Source organism: Otolemur garnettii, unplaced genomic scaffold (assembly GCF_000181295.1).
Source record: "Otolemur garnettii isolate 467f Iridium unplaced genomic scaffold, OtoGar3 scaffold00012, whole genome shotgun sequence".
In the NCBI taxonomy this organism is placed as follows: Eukaryota; Metazoa; Chordata; class Mammalia; order Primates; family Galagidae; genus Otolemur; species Otolemur garnettii.
This window is the reverse complement of record NW_003852407.1, coordinates 27,930,927-27,945,082: the sequence shown is the minus strand read 5'-3', so window position 1 is coordinate 27,945,082 and position 14,156 is coordinate 27,930,927. Positions and strand designations below refer to the sequence as shown.

Below are 14,156 nucleotides of genomic sequence, written 5' to 3'. Positions count from 1 at the left end.
GTTACATTTAGCCTGTCTGAGACATGTCTGGCCCTTGGTGGTTACATTTAGCCTGTCTGAGACATGTCTGGCCCTTGGTAGTTACATTTAGGGGGCTTGGTAGTTAGATTTAGCATGTCTGGGACATGGTATCTGGGACATGGCTGAGTCGCAAATGAATGGCTACAATCCTTTTTATTCCCAGGCCTAGGAAATGGGGCCACCCTGCCCTCCCTCCAGCCTGCTGGTTCCTCTGCTTGCTGCCACCACACCAATATCGCCAAGGTGGAGGCAGCAGGTCTGCACCCCTAAGCTCCACGAGCTGGCTGGGATGCCACTTGTCCTGTATCGATAGAACTAGAGCAATGACTTTCAACTCATGTGCTGCAGCATACTGGTGTGCCGTGAGGGGATCTTAGGTGTGCAACAAAAAAATTTTTAAGGATCATTAATTGAATTATTTTAGAAAGAAGTTCAAAGCATAATAAGTATATTCTTTTTTTACTCTTTTTTAGTCACCATAATTTAAGTGTGCCATGGAAATTTAAATGTGGGTTCAAGTGTGCCATGAGATCAAAGAAGTTGAAAAACACTGAACTAGAGAGTAGAACTCCTCTGGGGTTTTAGTAAGAGGCAGTAAACTAGTGTGTTGAATGTAAAGCTAAGAGTTCAGACTTGAGTCTCTAGGACCTGTGGTTTTCAGACCATCAGTAGCAGATTGCTTTCTTCAAATTAAATCTTACACAGAACCTCAGTAGACAATGATACTTTAATGGTGTAAATTTATTTCGACTATTCAAGTTTATCACCTTTACTTATAAATCCAATCAGTAATCCAAATCACCTTTACTTATAAATCTGCTGCATAAAAACTATGCAGTGAGTTACAGATGGCAGGGTGATGTTTTATATTTGCTTGGGCATTCTTGGTAACATACAGAAATGCCTTACTACATTCCAAACCAATTAAATCAGAATATCTGAGGTTCAGGTTTAGGCATGAGTATATCTTTAAAGCTCCCTAGGTCATGCTAGTGTGCAACCAAGTTTAAGAACACTGCCCCAAGTCATTGTTACAGCGTAATGCAGGGGTATTAAATTTAGCGTACATCTGAATCACCTGGAAGGCTTGTTAAACTATTGCCAGCCCCTACCCCAAAGTTTCTGATTCAGTGGGTGTGGCATGAGGCACAGAAATTTACATTTTTCACAAGTTCCCAGGTGATACTAATGCTGCTGGTACAAGGACACACATAAGTCATAAAAGTCAGCCAAGTGCCTGGTAAGTAGGGTCTCAGGCTCCTCCTGTGGGAATCTTGATTCTGCTACAGCCTGGGCATTTATATTTTTAACAAATTCACAAATCATCAGCATAAGGTAAGTTAAGAAATACTGCTATGACAACAGGGAAAACTAGCAAATCATTAAGCTTCTAGCTGATGGAAAATATTTTGAAAATATTATGCCAAGCACAAAAAGTACCTGGGATAAGATGATAGCAGTAGAATGAGAAGGAAGAAATTTAAGCAACTACTTAAAATGACTTACATACTAGAACCAGCAGCTAAGGCTACAGGGATGAATTATGGCATTTTCCCCCAATGAGCCTATAACCAACACAGTGGTCACAAGGAACGTTGCAAAGTCAAAGTCAATAAACTAGGTCTCCCACTAGAGATGGGAGTTGGAGGGACCTACATCTACATGTCACTTATAACTGTAAAACTTTTAGAAATAGAAATGAATTAATCTATAATTCTAAAGTGAACTTTCTTTTTACATATTAAAGAATTCAGGAACAATTACATAGTGGATATGTGCCCAATATTTTAGTCTCCACTCAAATTCAGGGCACTCATCATCTTGAAGATTTGTCCTTAAGATTTGCTTTTTTTCCCCCCCCCATCCTTCTAATGATTTATTCAGTACGATATTCATTCATTCATTCATTCTCACTGACTCTGGGCCCTTTCATTCTTTTTTTTTTTTCATTTTTATATTTAGTGCTTCAAATAAACTATGGAAAATCTTTGGTAAAAATTAAGACAATAAAGTTTTCACAATAATTTTGCACAAAGCATTGTACAACACTGTTCTTCCATACACATGAAATAGTATGGTACAGAATCCTCCCTTTCATTTATTGACATTTCCACAAAAGGTTGGCGGGAAAAATAAAAAATGAAATTCAGGACGACTTAGGCCATCAATTTATCTGTTTTATTAAGATAGTTCGAGGAAAAAAAGTAAAAGTAGACTCAAAATATGAAAAATATTTCCAGTGATTCAGGCAGTATCTTAACAACCTAGGTCAATAATACTTGGGGAAATGAAGATGTACGCAAGCTAGGGAAAACCTAGAGGATACTCATATTTCCAGGTGGGATTAGGTTGTTGAAGAACAATTCTTCCATCAAGAACAACTAGAGCAGCCAGATAAATCATAAAAATCATCTCTTTAAGTGTAGTAGAGAGCTTCTGAAGGAATGATGGCTAGAGGCACCAAGATGGTGGAGAGGGGAGAAACTCCCAAGAACTGAACTGAAGTCTTCTGTTTTTCCTTGGGGGCAGGGTTACGAAATCCAGTATCCTCCCCCTAGAGGGTTGCTACGAGAAGGGAGGACACAGAACTGGGAGTCTCAGAGCTAGAGTGACAGGACTGGATACAAGACTAGATGCCATTTCTCCTTACGTTTCACGGATTTTTGAGGTTATAGAGGATAGAAAGCTAAGAAGCTGTAGTAAAACCTTTTTTAAAAAGTGATTTAAATGGCAAATTTTTATGCTATATTTTACCACCATTAAAAAAAAAGTAGACTGGGTACAGTGGCTCACGCCTGTAATCCCAGCACTCTAGGAGGCTGGGGCAGGTGGATCACTTGAGCTCAGGAGTTCAAGGCCAGCCTGAACATGACAAGACCCTCTTCTGTACTAAAAGCAGAAAAACTAGCCAGGCATTGTGGCAGGCTCCTGTAGTCCCAGCTACTCAGGAGGCTAAGGCAAGAAGATCACTTGAGCCCAAAAGTTTGAGGTTGCTGTGAGCTATCATGATGCCATAGCCTACCGAGTGAGACTCTGTCTCAAAAAAAGAAATAAATAAATGAACTATTTTCAGCTGTAATACCAGCTAGTTAGGAGACTGAGGCAGGAGGATCTCTTGAGGCCAGGAGTTCAAGACTAGCTGGGCAACAAGGGAGACCCTATCTCTTAAAAAAAGTTTTCCACAGATTGTGCTGAGGAGACCGACAATGAAGCTCAGGGCCTGTCATGGGAAGATGCCCTGGCAAACACAGCATCTCCTGGCTGAAAGACCTGGAGGGCTCTGGCAGAGGAGCAGGGGCTAACCAGGCGGGTAGTGCCTAAACAGCACACAGCCCAACCCCACCCAGCAGCTCCCCCTCGCCTCACAGAGGAAGGTGGGAATCCTCTCTGGAGCCTCAGAGTGCTCAGCATGTGATAAAAAATGGCTAGAAAAGCCAAAAGACAGAACTATATAACCGGAAAACAAGGGGCAGGGGGAAGCAGACCCACAGATGACCTAGACCTAGACAAGGACTTTAAATGATTTATATGTTCAAGAAAACAGAGGAAAATACGAGAAGATAGATAAAAATAAGGAGAATTTCACTAGAGAATAGAAATCTACTTTTAATTTTAGGAAACTAGTTGAAACATACAATGTCTGAACTTAAATACTCAAATAATACCTTTAACAGTCCATTATATACAGCAGAAGATAAAATTAGTAAACTGGAATATGGGTCAATAGAAAATATTTGAACTGAAGCTAAGAGATTAAAAAACCAAAGGCTAATACAGAAGGGAGTATAGGAGACACACAGGACACACAAAGTATTAATGTGTGTAATTAGAGTCTCATGAGTGAGAAAATGGGTAAAAGCAATCTTGGAAACAATGTTGAGATTTTTCAAAAACTAACATAAGACATCAACCCACAAAGTCAAGAAGCTCTTCAAACACCAAACAGCAGAAATGCAAAGCAAGCCACATCTAGATACATAATAGTAAGATGCTGAAAATCGGGAGGAGAAAATCTTATAAGCTAAAGATGAAACATACAAACAAAAAAAGGTAAAAAATTTTTTTGAGATAGAGGCTCACTCTGTTGCCCAGGCTAGCCTGCCCTACATTCAGCCAAGCTCACAGCAACCTCAGACTCCTGGGTTCAAGTGATCTTCCTGCTTCAGCCTCCTAAGTAACTAAGATGATGGTGCTTATCATCATGCCCATTTAATTTTTCCATTTTTTCTATTTTTAGTAGAGATGGAGCTCTCACTCTTGCTTAGGCTGGTCTCAAACTTCTGAGCTCAAGAAATCCTACCTGGGCCTCCCAGAGTGCTAGGATTACAGGCATCAGCCCCCATGCCTGACCAAAAAGGCCTTAATTTTTTAGCAAACTAGAATACAGGTGACAATAGAATAATATCTTTAAATTGCTGAAAGAAAATGGCTGGCAACCTCGATTCTATGCTCAAAGTATCTGTCAAAAGTGAAAGACTATAAAGAGATTTTCAAGGAAAAGCTCAGAGAATTCACCAGCAGACTTGTACTAGAACACTATCTTATTTTCCTGAGTTTTAAAATTATTCCAAACAAAAACATGGAATTACAGGAGAAAAAAAATAAAGAGCACTGGCAAATAGTAGGTTCCTAACACGTACTTACTGTCAGATAGTTTACTGAGTGGATTTTTTCTTTTCAGATGGGGATCTTGCTGTGTTGCCCATGCTGGACTTGAACAAGAAATCCTCATGTGTCCACCTCCTGAACAGCTGGCTCACACAATCACACCCGGCTTAAATGATTTTATAGGAAGTTCCCATTAAGCCCAAGAAAATCCCAGATAACAAGCTGTGCAAAAATGCCCTGCTGAGTGTGCGTTTGATGGGCAGTTTCAAAGTATCAAAGAGTGAAAAGTTAGTGCGAGAATCAATCTACTCCAACCTCCTATTACAAATAAATTGGTTGGAGGGTGCAGGTTTTGTTGTCTTTTTCACAAATGAGCAGGTAAATTTGAAATTGGGAGTTACAATTGACAGCTGCAGTGTTATGCCAATCTGTAAAGTTATTTCTGTATTTTGATTACTCAGCATCAATCGTATCCTGATTCACACTGGCAAGTATTTGCCAGTGGAAAAGTTTTTAATGTCTATCTTGTGTCACAAGACACTCTTCTATTAAACTATACCAGAATCTTGAAGAAGAGTAATAAGCAGGTTAAGCAGAGGACAAAAAAAGGCCAAGTCTCTGCCCACATGGAATTATGCTCTAAAAAGTGTCCAGGGGTTCAGGAATTATTTTTGATGGCTTCAAAACATCAAAACGAAGAGAGGAATTGAGCCATAGGAATATCTAGGGAAGAGCTTCTCAAACGAGGAGAAGGGCGGTGTCTCTCTGTCAGAGTGTATTGAGTTGAAGGGGGGGTCTGGTGGGATGCGCAGTCATGAAGAAAGGCCAGGACAAGATTATGTAGTGCCTTGTGCCTCAGAAAGGATGGGATTTTAGTCTGAGCGACATGAAGAACCATGAGAGGAGGGGATTTGATTTGACCTGATCTGTTTTAAAAGGATTATTCAAGGAGATGTGAGGAGAGAGTGAGATAATTGGGGTGCAAAGCTGGGAGCAGAGAGTCTTAGATGATCTCAGCACTCCTGTGGGAGATGATGGGTTGAGACAGTAGCAGTGGAAGTGGTTACTTAAAGGTAGGGCATCAGTAGGATTTGCTGGATGACTTAACAGGGTGGAAGGAAAAACAAAGAATCAAGGATGACGCCAGAGTTTTTGGTTGGAGCAGCTAGGTAAATGGAGAAGCAGCAGGTTTGGGGTAGAGTGACAGGAATTTGTTTCTAGGGGATGGACAGAGTAAGATTGGGATCCTATCAGACGTCCAAGTAGAGATGTGAGTTGTACAACTGAATATGTGACTTTGAAGTTCAGGACAAAGGCACAGTACAGGTAGAGCTTTTGGAACTGTCAATCTCCAGGAGCTGTTTGAAGCCTGGACCCACAAGAGAGCACCAAGGTTTGATTGTTAACAGAAAAGAGATCTGGGAAGCTTGAGTTGAAGATGTATAAAGCCATACACTTAAAAGAGCCCAGGTAAGGATGAAGTCGGGCTTCTGCTACTGACACAAGTGTCGCGTCTCAGAGCACCTTGGCAGCAATTCTGACGGTCCCATAGGGCGGGTGGCTCATCACTTATAATTATGTTCTCTTTCTTGAACTTACCTCTCAGGAGGTTTGTATCAGTAAGGCAGGGAAAGTTGAGAGCTGGAGTTGTGTTGACCTGGCCATACTGGGTTTTGAGGGCCTCAGTCCACCGTGGGTACTGTTGAGGCCGGGGACAGGAGCATAAGTAGCCTTGTGGCCCCTGCTCCAGGTGGCATCACAGCGGGGAGACAATCAATTCCCCTTTCCACCTTGCCACACCCATCCAAATTTCTTGTATTCCAGACACTCCTGCACTTCAGCTGTCTCCAACTGGGAACGTGATGCCCATTTCAGCTTCCTGCGTTCACCATCAAAGTTTGCCAGCCCTTCTCCTGAGGGTCCCGACCTGGGCTCTGGGGTGGTTCCAGCAAAGACGCTGCAGTGGCATCTTGCAAAGATACCACATCAAAAGCACCCAGGTAAATGGTTGTGGGTAAACTGCTGTGGAAAGGATGGCTTAAAGGTGGGTCTGAGAGAAGCCAAGGCAGGGAGGGTTCTAGGCCCCAATGTGTCAGAGCAGGCAGCTTTTCTGCTGGCTGGTTCCTGGCAAGAAGCATCTTTGTGGCAGACACAACCTATCTCTTACAGGGAGCCTGTGAAACTAATAGTGTCCAAAGTCCCATTGGTTTTCCCAAGGACTTGGTCATACTACAAATCCAATAGTTTCATAAATTCTCTAAAGTGTAATTTCCACCAGCAAAAAGCTATCTTCTCAGCTCAGCACCTGTAGCTCAGCAGCTAGGGCACCAGCCACATACACCAGAGGTGGCAGGTTCGAATCCAGCCCAGGCCTGCCAAATAACAATGACAACTACAACTGAAAAATTGCCGGGCATTGTGGTGGGCACCTATATTCCTAGCTACTTGGGAGGCAGAGGCAAGAGAATTGCTTAAACCCAAGAGTTGGAATTTGCTGTGAGCTGTGATGCCATAGCACTCTATCCAAGGTGACATAGTGAAACTCTGTCTCAAAAAAAAAGCTATCCTCTCACTTCTCAGACACAGCTGATATGTTCTTAGAAGGAGTTGGCCTCCTGAAGGGATCCATGACAACCCAGGTCAGCCACTCCCAGTAGAAAGGTATGGTGGCAATTTAGTGTTCTGGTCCCCCATGTTGCATGACTACAATAACAAGGCTCCAAGGCCAAGGTTCTAGCACATCAGCTGGCGCTTCCCAGCTCCTAATGTACCAGGGGAAGGACTGGGACTTCCCAGTCATCAAGCATGAGTTGCAGCCCAAGGGCCAGGGTCCCTCTCCTGCCTGTTATTTGGCTTTTCTAGATTATCATAGGCTGCATGAGAATGTAATGGACATCAAGCGACCTGCCCACCCCCGGCCCCACCCAGTCTTCTATGCCCACCAATCTCCACTCAACACACCATTTTGAAAGCCCTGTTTGTGTGCTGGCTGTTCAGTCACCCCTGTTTGGGTGCTGGTGACAAGATGGGTTACAGTCAGGTACTACTGATCTGGCGGCCACTCTTCCCTTTGCATGGTCACGCAGCCTGTCTTTGCTCTGATCCAGTATGTGAAGTATGTGTTGACATTACTGTATCCCTGTTTAACTCCCAAGGAACACTTGCATTTCCTTTCCTTCCAAATTCTCTAACAGGACCTCATTATGGACCCCACCCCCCCCAGGCCATCAGCTCACTTGACAGGGTTTGTTGGCCATCTCCAAGGATCCTCCAGCAAAATCTGCTTTGGAAATAAATAAATAGGCTGGGCACAGTGGCTCATGCCTGTAACCCCAGCACTCTGGGAGGAGGAGGCCGGAGGATTGCTTAAGCTCAGGAGTTGCAGACCAGCCTGAACAAAAGCGAGACCCCATCTCTACTAAAAATAGAAAAAACTAGCCAGGTGTCACGGCAGGTGACTCAGGGGATGGCAGGTGACTAGTCAGGTGACTAGTCAGGTCATGGCAGCCACTCAGGAGGCTGAGGCAAGAGGATCCCTTGAATCCAAGAGTCTGAAGTTGCTGGAGCTATCATAACGCCACAGAACTCTACACACAATGACAGAGTGGGACTCTGTCTAAATAAATACATAAATAAGGCGGCACCTGTGGCTCAAAAGGGTAGGGCGCCGGCCCCATATGCCAGAGGTAGCAGGTTCAAACCCAGCCTTGCCAAAAATAAAAATAAAAATAAAAATAAATAAATAAATAATAACAATAATAATAAAACCAGATAGTGGTGCCAGGATGGATGGGAGACCTGAGAGGACAAGCTTGGTGACTTCTGTGTACATATATACACTCAGCCAAAGAGGGACAGTCTTTGGGAATTGGATTAGATTTAGATGGTAAAACTAAGAGTTCTTCCTGTTTTCTAATGCTTCTTCCTGAGAGAGATACTTGAGCAGCGTTGCGTTATCCTCATAACCAGGGCCCTTCTGTACTTGTCACACTACCCTGTAAAGGAATAAATTGCTTAATCAATTGCCCCACACACACACACACACCCTCCCCTGTGGAACTGCAACTGCTCCAAGTGGGAGGCAGCCCTGGTACCACGTGGGTGTCACCGGTGATACACGGTGCATCTGCAGGAGGTGACCCTACAAAGGGGCAGGGGCTTTCTCAGTCCCTTATCTTAAGGCAGCTTTGTGTGTGGGAGGGTAGGGGGGCATTTCATTAAATTTGCAAAAGAAGCCCCCAGAGAAGGTGCAGCAGGCCAACACGGTGCCCTAAACATAAAGGCTTCCATCCATGTGTGTTGAATGAGTAAGTGACCATGAGTCTGAGACCCAGGAAAACTGCCCCAGCTCTGCCAACACTTTACCATGTTACCGTGGTCAAGTTTCTTTGCCTCTTGGGGCTTTAGCTTCCTTATCTGTAAAATGAGAGAATAGGACTGTATGCCCATGAGGTCCCATCTAGCTTCACTGGCTTCTCACAATTAGATAATTAGCACCTTCCAGCAGGGCAGACTGGGGAGCAGTTAAAAGCATCCTCTTCAGTGCCAGGAAAACCAGGGCTGGAGTTCCAGCTCTGTTACTCAGAGTACACATGTGACGTGGCTGGTGCACTCAAATTCTCTGAGCTTTCCACACCTACCAGTAACTAGGTTAGTGTGAGAGTTAAATGAGGTGATATTAGAGTCTACTACCGGGCCTGGTACAGAGTGATTGCTCATTGATTGACAGCTGTTATCATTATTGACAGTATTGTAGAGATGAATTATGGAAACGGCCACTTAGAGAAGTCAGAATCTGAGGTAGGCCTTGAAGACTAGGTACAATTAGAGAGGCTGGGGGACCAAAGTGAGAGAGGGCAATTTCATAAAACAGAAGGGGTCAGACGTGGTATGAGCAAGGGCCTAGGGGACAGAATGGGAGGGGTGTTGTAGGTTGTGGTGAGGGGCTGTAAGAAGACAGCCTGGGTAGGAGAGTCCAGGAGGGAAGTCACGACCCCTTAGGGCACACAGGAATAGGCCAGTGGGGATGGTTAAGAACAGGTGCACAGAAGGGCCCCCTTTCTAAGGCCCTGCACCCTCCCTCCTTTCTGAGTGCTCAGACTCTGGAGGCTATAGCATCATTTAAAATGCTGACACTTCTGAAGAGTGTATTTTATTCCATAAATATTCATCGTTCACTTCTTCTTTGCCTATAATGAAGTCAGTAGAGACTAGAGGTAAACTTTGAAAAGTCTTCCCAGGACCAAATGAGAACCAAAAGACCAAATTGGCACTTTTAAAACACCTACAAATGGATTTTCCAAAACGTGTACAACCCTGTTTCATAATTCAGGGCTTGAAAGAAAAGCCAGTTTGACCTTGTACAGATCCAGCAGCCAGAATGCTGATAATTCAGCTCCTAGGTGTGCATTTCAGGTGCAAGGTGTCCACTCAGCAGTACTACCTGTCCCCCTGATGTACCTTTCTGTGCCGCCCATTTGTTACAGAGAGAGGTGGCCAGGTTAACTGGACACAGCTGCCGAATTACCCAAAGATGTTCCCACATTCCTCCCCCTCGCTCTGCATAGAAAACAGGTGGCAGCCTCCGTAATTGGCAAAACAGTAAGGCAGGGAGGCCTGGGGAGGAGAAATGCCCCCCGTCCAAAATATTAAAACCTGACCTGCTTAAGTAAAGTGTGAACATCTATAAGGGAAATGTTAGAAACCTGATCCTCCACGAAATCGACTATGTAAACCGAGACGGATGTCACAGTTCTACTGGTCCTGTGACAATGTAGACATTACACATTTTTTATTCATTAGAAAGTGGGGGGGGACGTCATATAGCCTTCTGACAAGGAGATAAACCACTGCGGCATGGATTTTTGTCTCCCCCATTCAGTCATTTAATCATTCCATTCTTCTGACTTTGTTTTGGCCAAGTGGATCCTTGAAGTAATTCCAGAGACACCAGGGTCGCCCTATTGGCCTCTAACTCTCACCTGAAATTCTACCCTTACAGAATGATTTCTTCTTGCTAAAGCATTCTACCTCTCAGAGTCTGCTCTGAAAACACAAACGCCTCTAACCCACGGAACATTTTAATGGTCATTCTCACCCTGGCAGTGGTTTATTTCCCAGGTAACCTACTGTCATGTTGAAAAAAGAGAACAGAGTTTCAGGGAAGGGTTTTCTGGCAATTGAATTGTTGAAGAAAAGACAGAAAAGTTTGAGACACAAAGTACTCCCCATGGAGTGGAGAGGCCAGGCACTGCCTGGGACGGGCAGCAGAGTGGAGTGTATGGGGCACCCCAAGGTTTGTCCTTTGGGTTCCCGTAGTTGTAACTGTTAAGTGGCACAGCAACTGTGGTGACAGGTTGCTGTGAGGTGCTAGCTCTGCTCTGCAAAGCTGCTGTACACCACAGAGGTCTCTCTCGTGCCGCTTCAGGCAGCAGGAAGCCCCGGGCACCTACGATGCTGGGAAGAAGGCACTAGAGGGAGGGCTGTGGGGTAGGCAGGTGGCTGTTCCCATCAGCTCCTGGCTGTGGAGTTTCATCTGCGTGGAAATCGTGCTCATGTACAGGAGCGTTGAATAGATGTGCCCGAGATGTCAGAGTCGCTTCACTCTGCCAAGCAGATTTGATGCTGTAAACCGAAATCTAAGTGGATCTACCTCTACTGGGAGTGAGTGTGGTGGAGGGCACAGCCCCCTGAGAATCCCTGAGCTCTTTCATGACCATGAGGCTATTTTCATAGTAATACCAAGACATTATTTGTCTTTTCCACCGTGTTGACATTTTCACTTATAGCACAAAAGCAACAGTAGGTAAAATTTGTGCCTTAACAGAAACCGGTGCAGTAACCATTACATTCTTCACTACCATGCAGTGGCAAGAATGTCCTTGCCCAGACTGTCATAGATTAGAGAAAGCTAAGGGGATACAGAAGTTAAATGTGACATGGGATCCTGGATGGATCCTGGATCTGGAAAAAAGACATTAGGGAAAAACTGATGGATTTTGAAGAAGGGTTCTACTATCGATTTACTAATAGTATTTTACGATGTTAAAATCCTGGTTTTGATAAAGGCACTGCAGTGTGTATGGAAGATGTTAACATTAGAAGCAGCCGCTCTTCCCCTAAACGGCCTGAGGTGATTTGTGAAAATGGTTCACTATTCACTTGACCCAGAAAACCCCACAAAGTCATGCAAGTCAAGGGGCTCAAATCTTCGTGTTCACTTTAAGAACACACGTGAAACTGCCCAGGCCATCAAGGGTATGCATATAGGAAAAGCCACCAAGTATCTGAAGGATGTCACCTTAAAGAAACAATGTGTACCATTCCGACGTTACAATGGTGGAGTTGGTAGGTGTGCCCAGGCCAAACAGTGGGGCTGGACACAGGGTCGGTGGCCCAAAAAGAGTGCTGAATTTTTGCTGCATGTGCTTAAAAATGCAGAGAGTAATGCTGAACTTAAGGGTTTAGATGTAGATTCTCTGGTCATTGAGCATATCCAAGTGAACAAAGCACCCAAAATGCATTGCTGAACTTACAGAGCCCATGGTCGCATAAGCCCATACATGAGCTCCCCCTGCCACATCGAGATGATCCTTACTGAAAAGGAACAGATTGTTCCCAAACCAGAAGAAGACATAGCACAGAAGAAAAAGATATCCCAGAAGAAACTGAAGAAACAAAAACTTATGGCACGGGAATAAATGCAACATAAAATAAATGCAAATAACTGTCAAAAAAAAAAGAAGCAGCAGCAGCCAGGGCCAGGCAAATGGGGATTCTCCGTATTATTCCTGCCACTTTTCTGTAAATAAAAAATGATGATGAATTTAAAAGTGTTTAAAAATAATATCCTGGCTCTACTGGCGGGATTTGAGAACGCAATGTCTCACAGGAAGTTCTCAGCTCCCAGACATGGATCTCTGGGCTTCTTGCCTTGGAAGCACAGCAGCAGGCATCGTGGGAAGGTGAAGAGCTTCCCCAAAGGTGATCCATCTAAGTCTGTCCACCTCACAGCCTTCCTGGGACACAAGGCTGGCATGACCTGCATTGTGCGGGAAGTCGATAGGCCGGGATCCAAGGTGAACAAGAAGGAAGTTGTAGAGGCTGTGACCATTGTGGAGATACCGCCCATGGTGGTTGTAGGCATTGTGGGCTACGTGGAAACTCCTGGAGGCCTCTGGACCTTCAGGACCATCTTTGCTGAGCATATCAGCGATGAGTGCAAAGGCACTTCTATAAGAACTGGCATAAATCTAAGAAGAGGCCTTTACCAAATACTGCAAGAAATGGCAGGATAATGATGGCAAGAGACAGCTGGAGAAGGATTTCAGCAGCATGAAGAAGTACTGCCAAGTCGTCGGCATCATTGCCCACGCCCAGATGCGCCTGCTTCCTCTGGGCCAGAAGAAAGCCCATCTGATGGAGATCCGGGTGCATGGAGGCACCGTGGCTGAGAAGCTAGACTGGGTCCGGGAGAGGCTGGAGCAGCATGTCCCTGTGAACCAAGTGTTTGGGCAGGATGAGATGATCAATGTCATCAGGGTGACCAAGGGCAAAGGCTACAAAAGGGTGACCAGTCGTTGGCATACCAAGAAGCTGCCACACAAGACCCACCGAGGACTGTGTAAGGTCACCTGAATCGGGGCATGGCATCCTGCCCGTGTGGCTTTCTCCGTGGCACGAGCTGGGCAGAAAGGCTACCATCACCACATAGAAATCAATAAAAAAATTTATGAGATTGGCCAAGTCTACCTTATCAAGGATGGCAAACTGATCAAGAACAATGCCTCTACTGATTATGACCTGTCCAACAAGAGCATTAATCCTCTGGGTGGTTTTGTCCACTATGGTGAAGTGACCAATGATTTTGTCATGCTGAAAGGCGGTGTGGTAGGAACCAAGAAGCGAGTCATCACCGTCCACAAGTCCTTGTTGGTACAGACGAAACGGCGGGCTCTGGAGAAGATTGACCTTAAGTGCATTGACACCACCTCCAAGTTCGGCCATGGCCGCTTCCAGACTATGGAGGAGAAGAAAGCATTCATGGGACCACTTAAGAAAGACCGAACTGCTAAAGAAGAAGGAGCTTAATATCAGGAACAGATTGTACAGCTGGTGGGATCTCAATAAAAGTTGTTTTCTAATGACGAAATAATAATAATAATATCCTTGCCCCACACAAGAGAACAATTCAATTCAAGTTGGAGGGGAGGGAGGAGGGGAAAAGGGAAAGGGTGGGTGTGGGCACGATGTAAGGGTATATGGCAGACCCCTGGGTGCAGGACACAATGACAACAGTGACTTTAACAAACGCAAACATTGTAACCTAATTGTTTGTACCCTCACATTAATCTGAAATTAAAAAATAAATACCCAACTACTCAGGAGGCTGAGGCAAGAGAATCGCCCAAGCCCAGGAGTTGGAGGTTGCTGTGAGCTGTGACGCTACGGCACCTACCGAGGGCCATAAAGTGAGACTCTGTTTCTACAAATAAATAAATAAATTGAAAAATAAATAAATAAATAAA

At 44.5% G+C, this 14,156-nt stretch overlaps 2 pseudogenes across 1 annotated transcript; both read left to right on the top strand.

Annotated features, from left to right (window-relative positions):
* Positions 1 to 11,774: 11,774 nt before the first annotated feature.
* LOC100958670 lies at positions 11,775 to 12,329 on the top strand (annotated as a pseudogene).
* Positions 12,330 to 12,502: 173 nt separating this feature from the next.
* On the top strand, positions 12,503 to 13,775 carry LOC100958027 (annotated as a pseudogene). Its single transcript, XR_001161048.2, has one exon. The product of XR_001161048.2 is annotated as a 60S ribosomal protein L3 pseudogene (transcript).
* Positions 13,776 to 14,156: the final 381 nt, after the last annotated feature.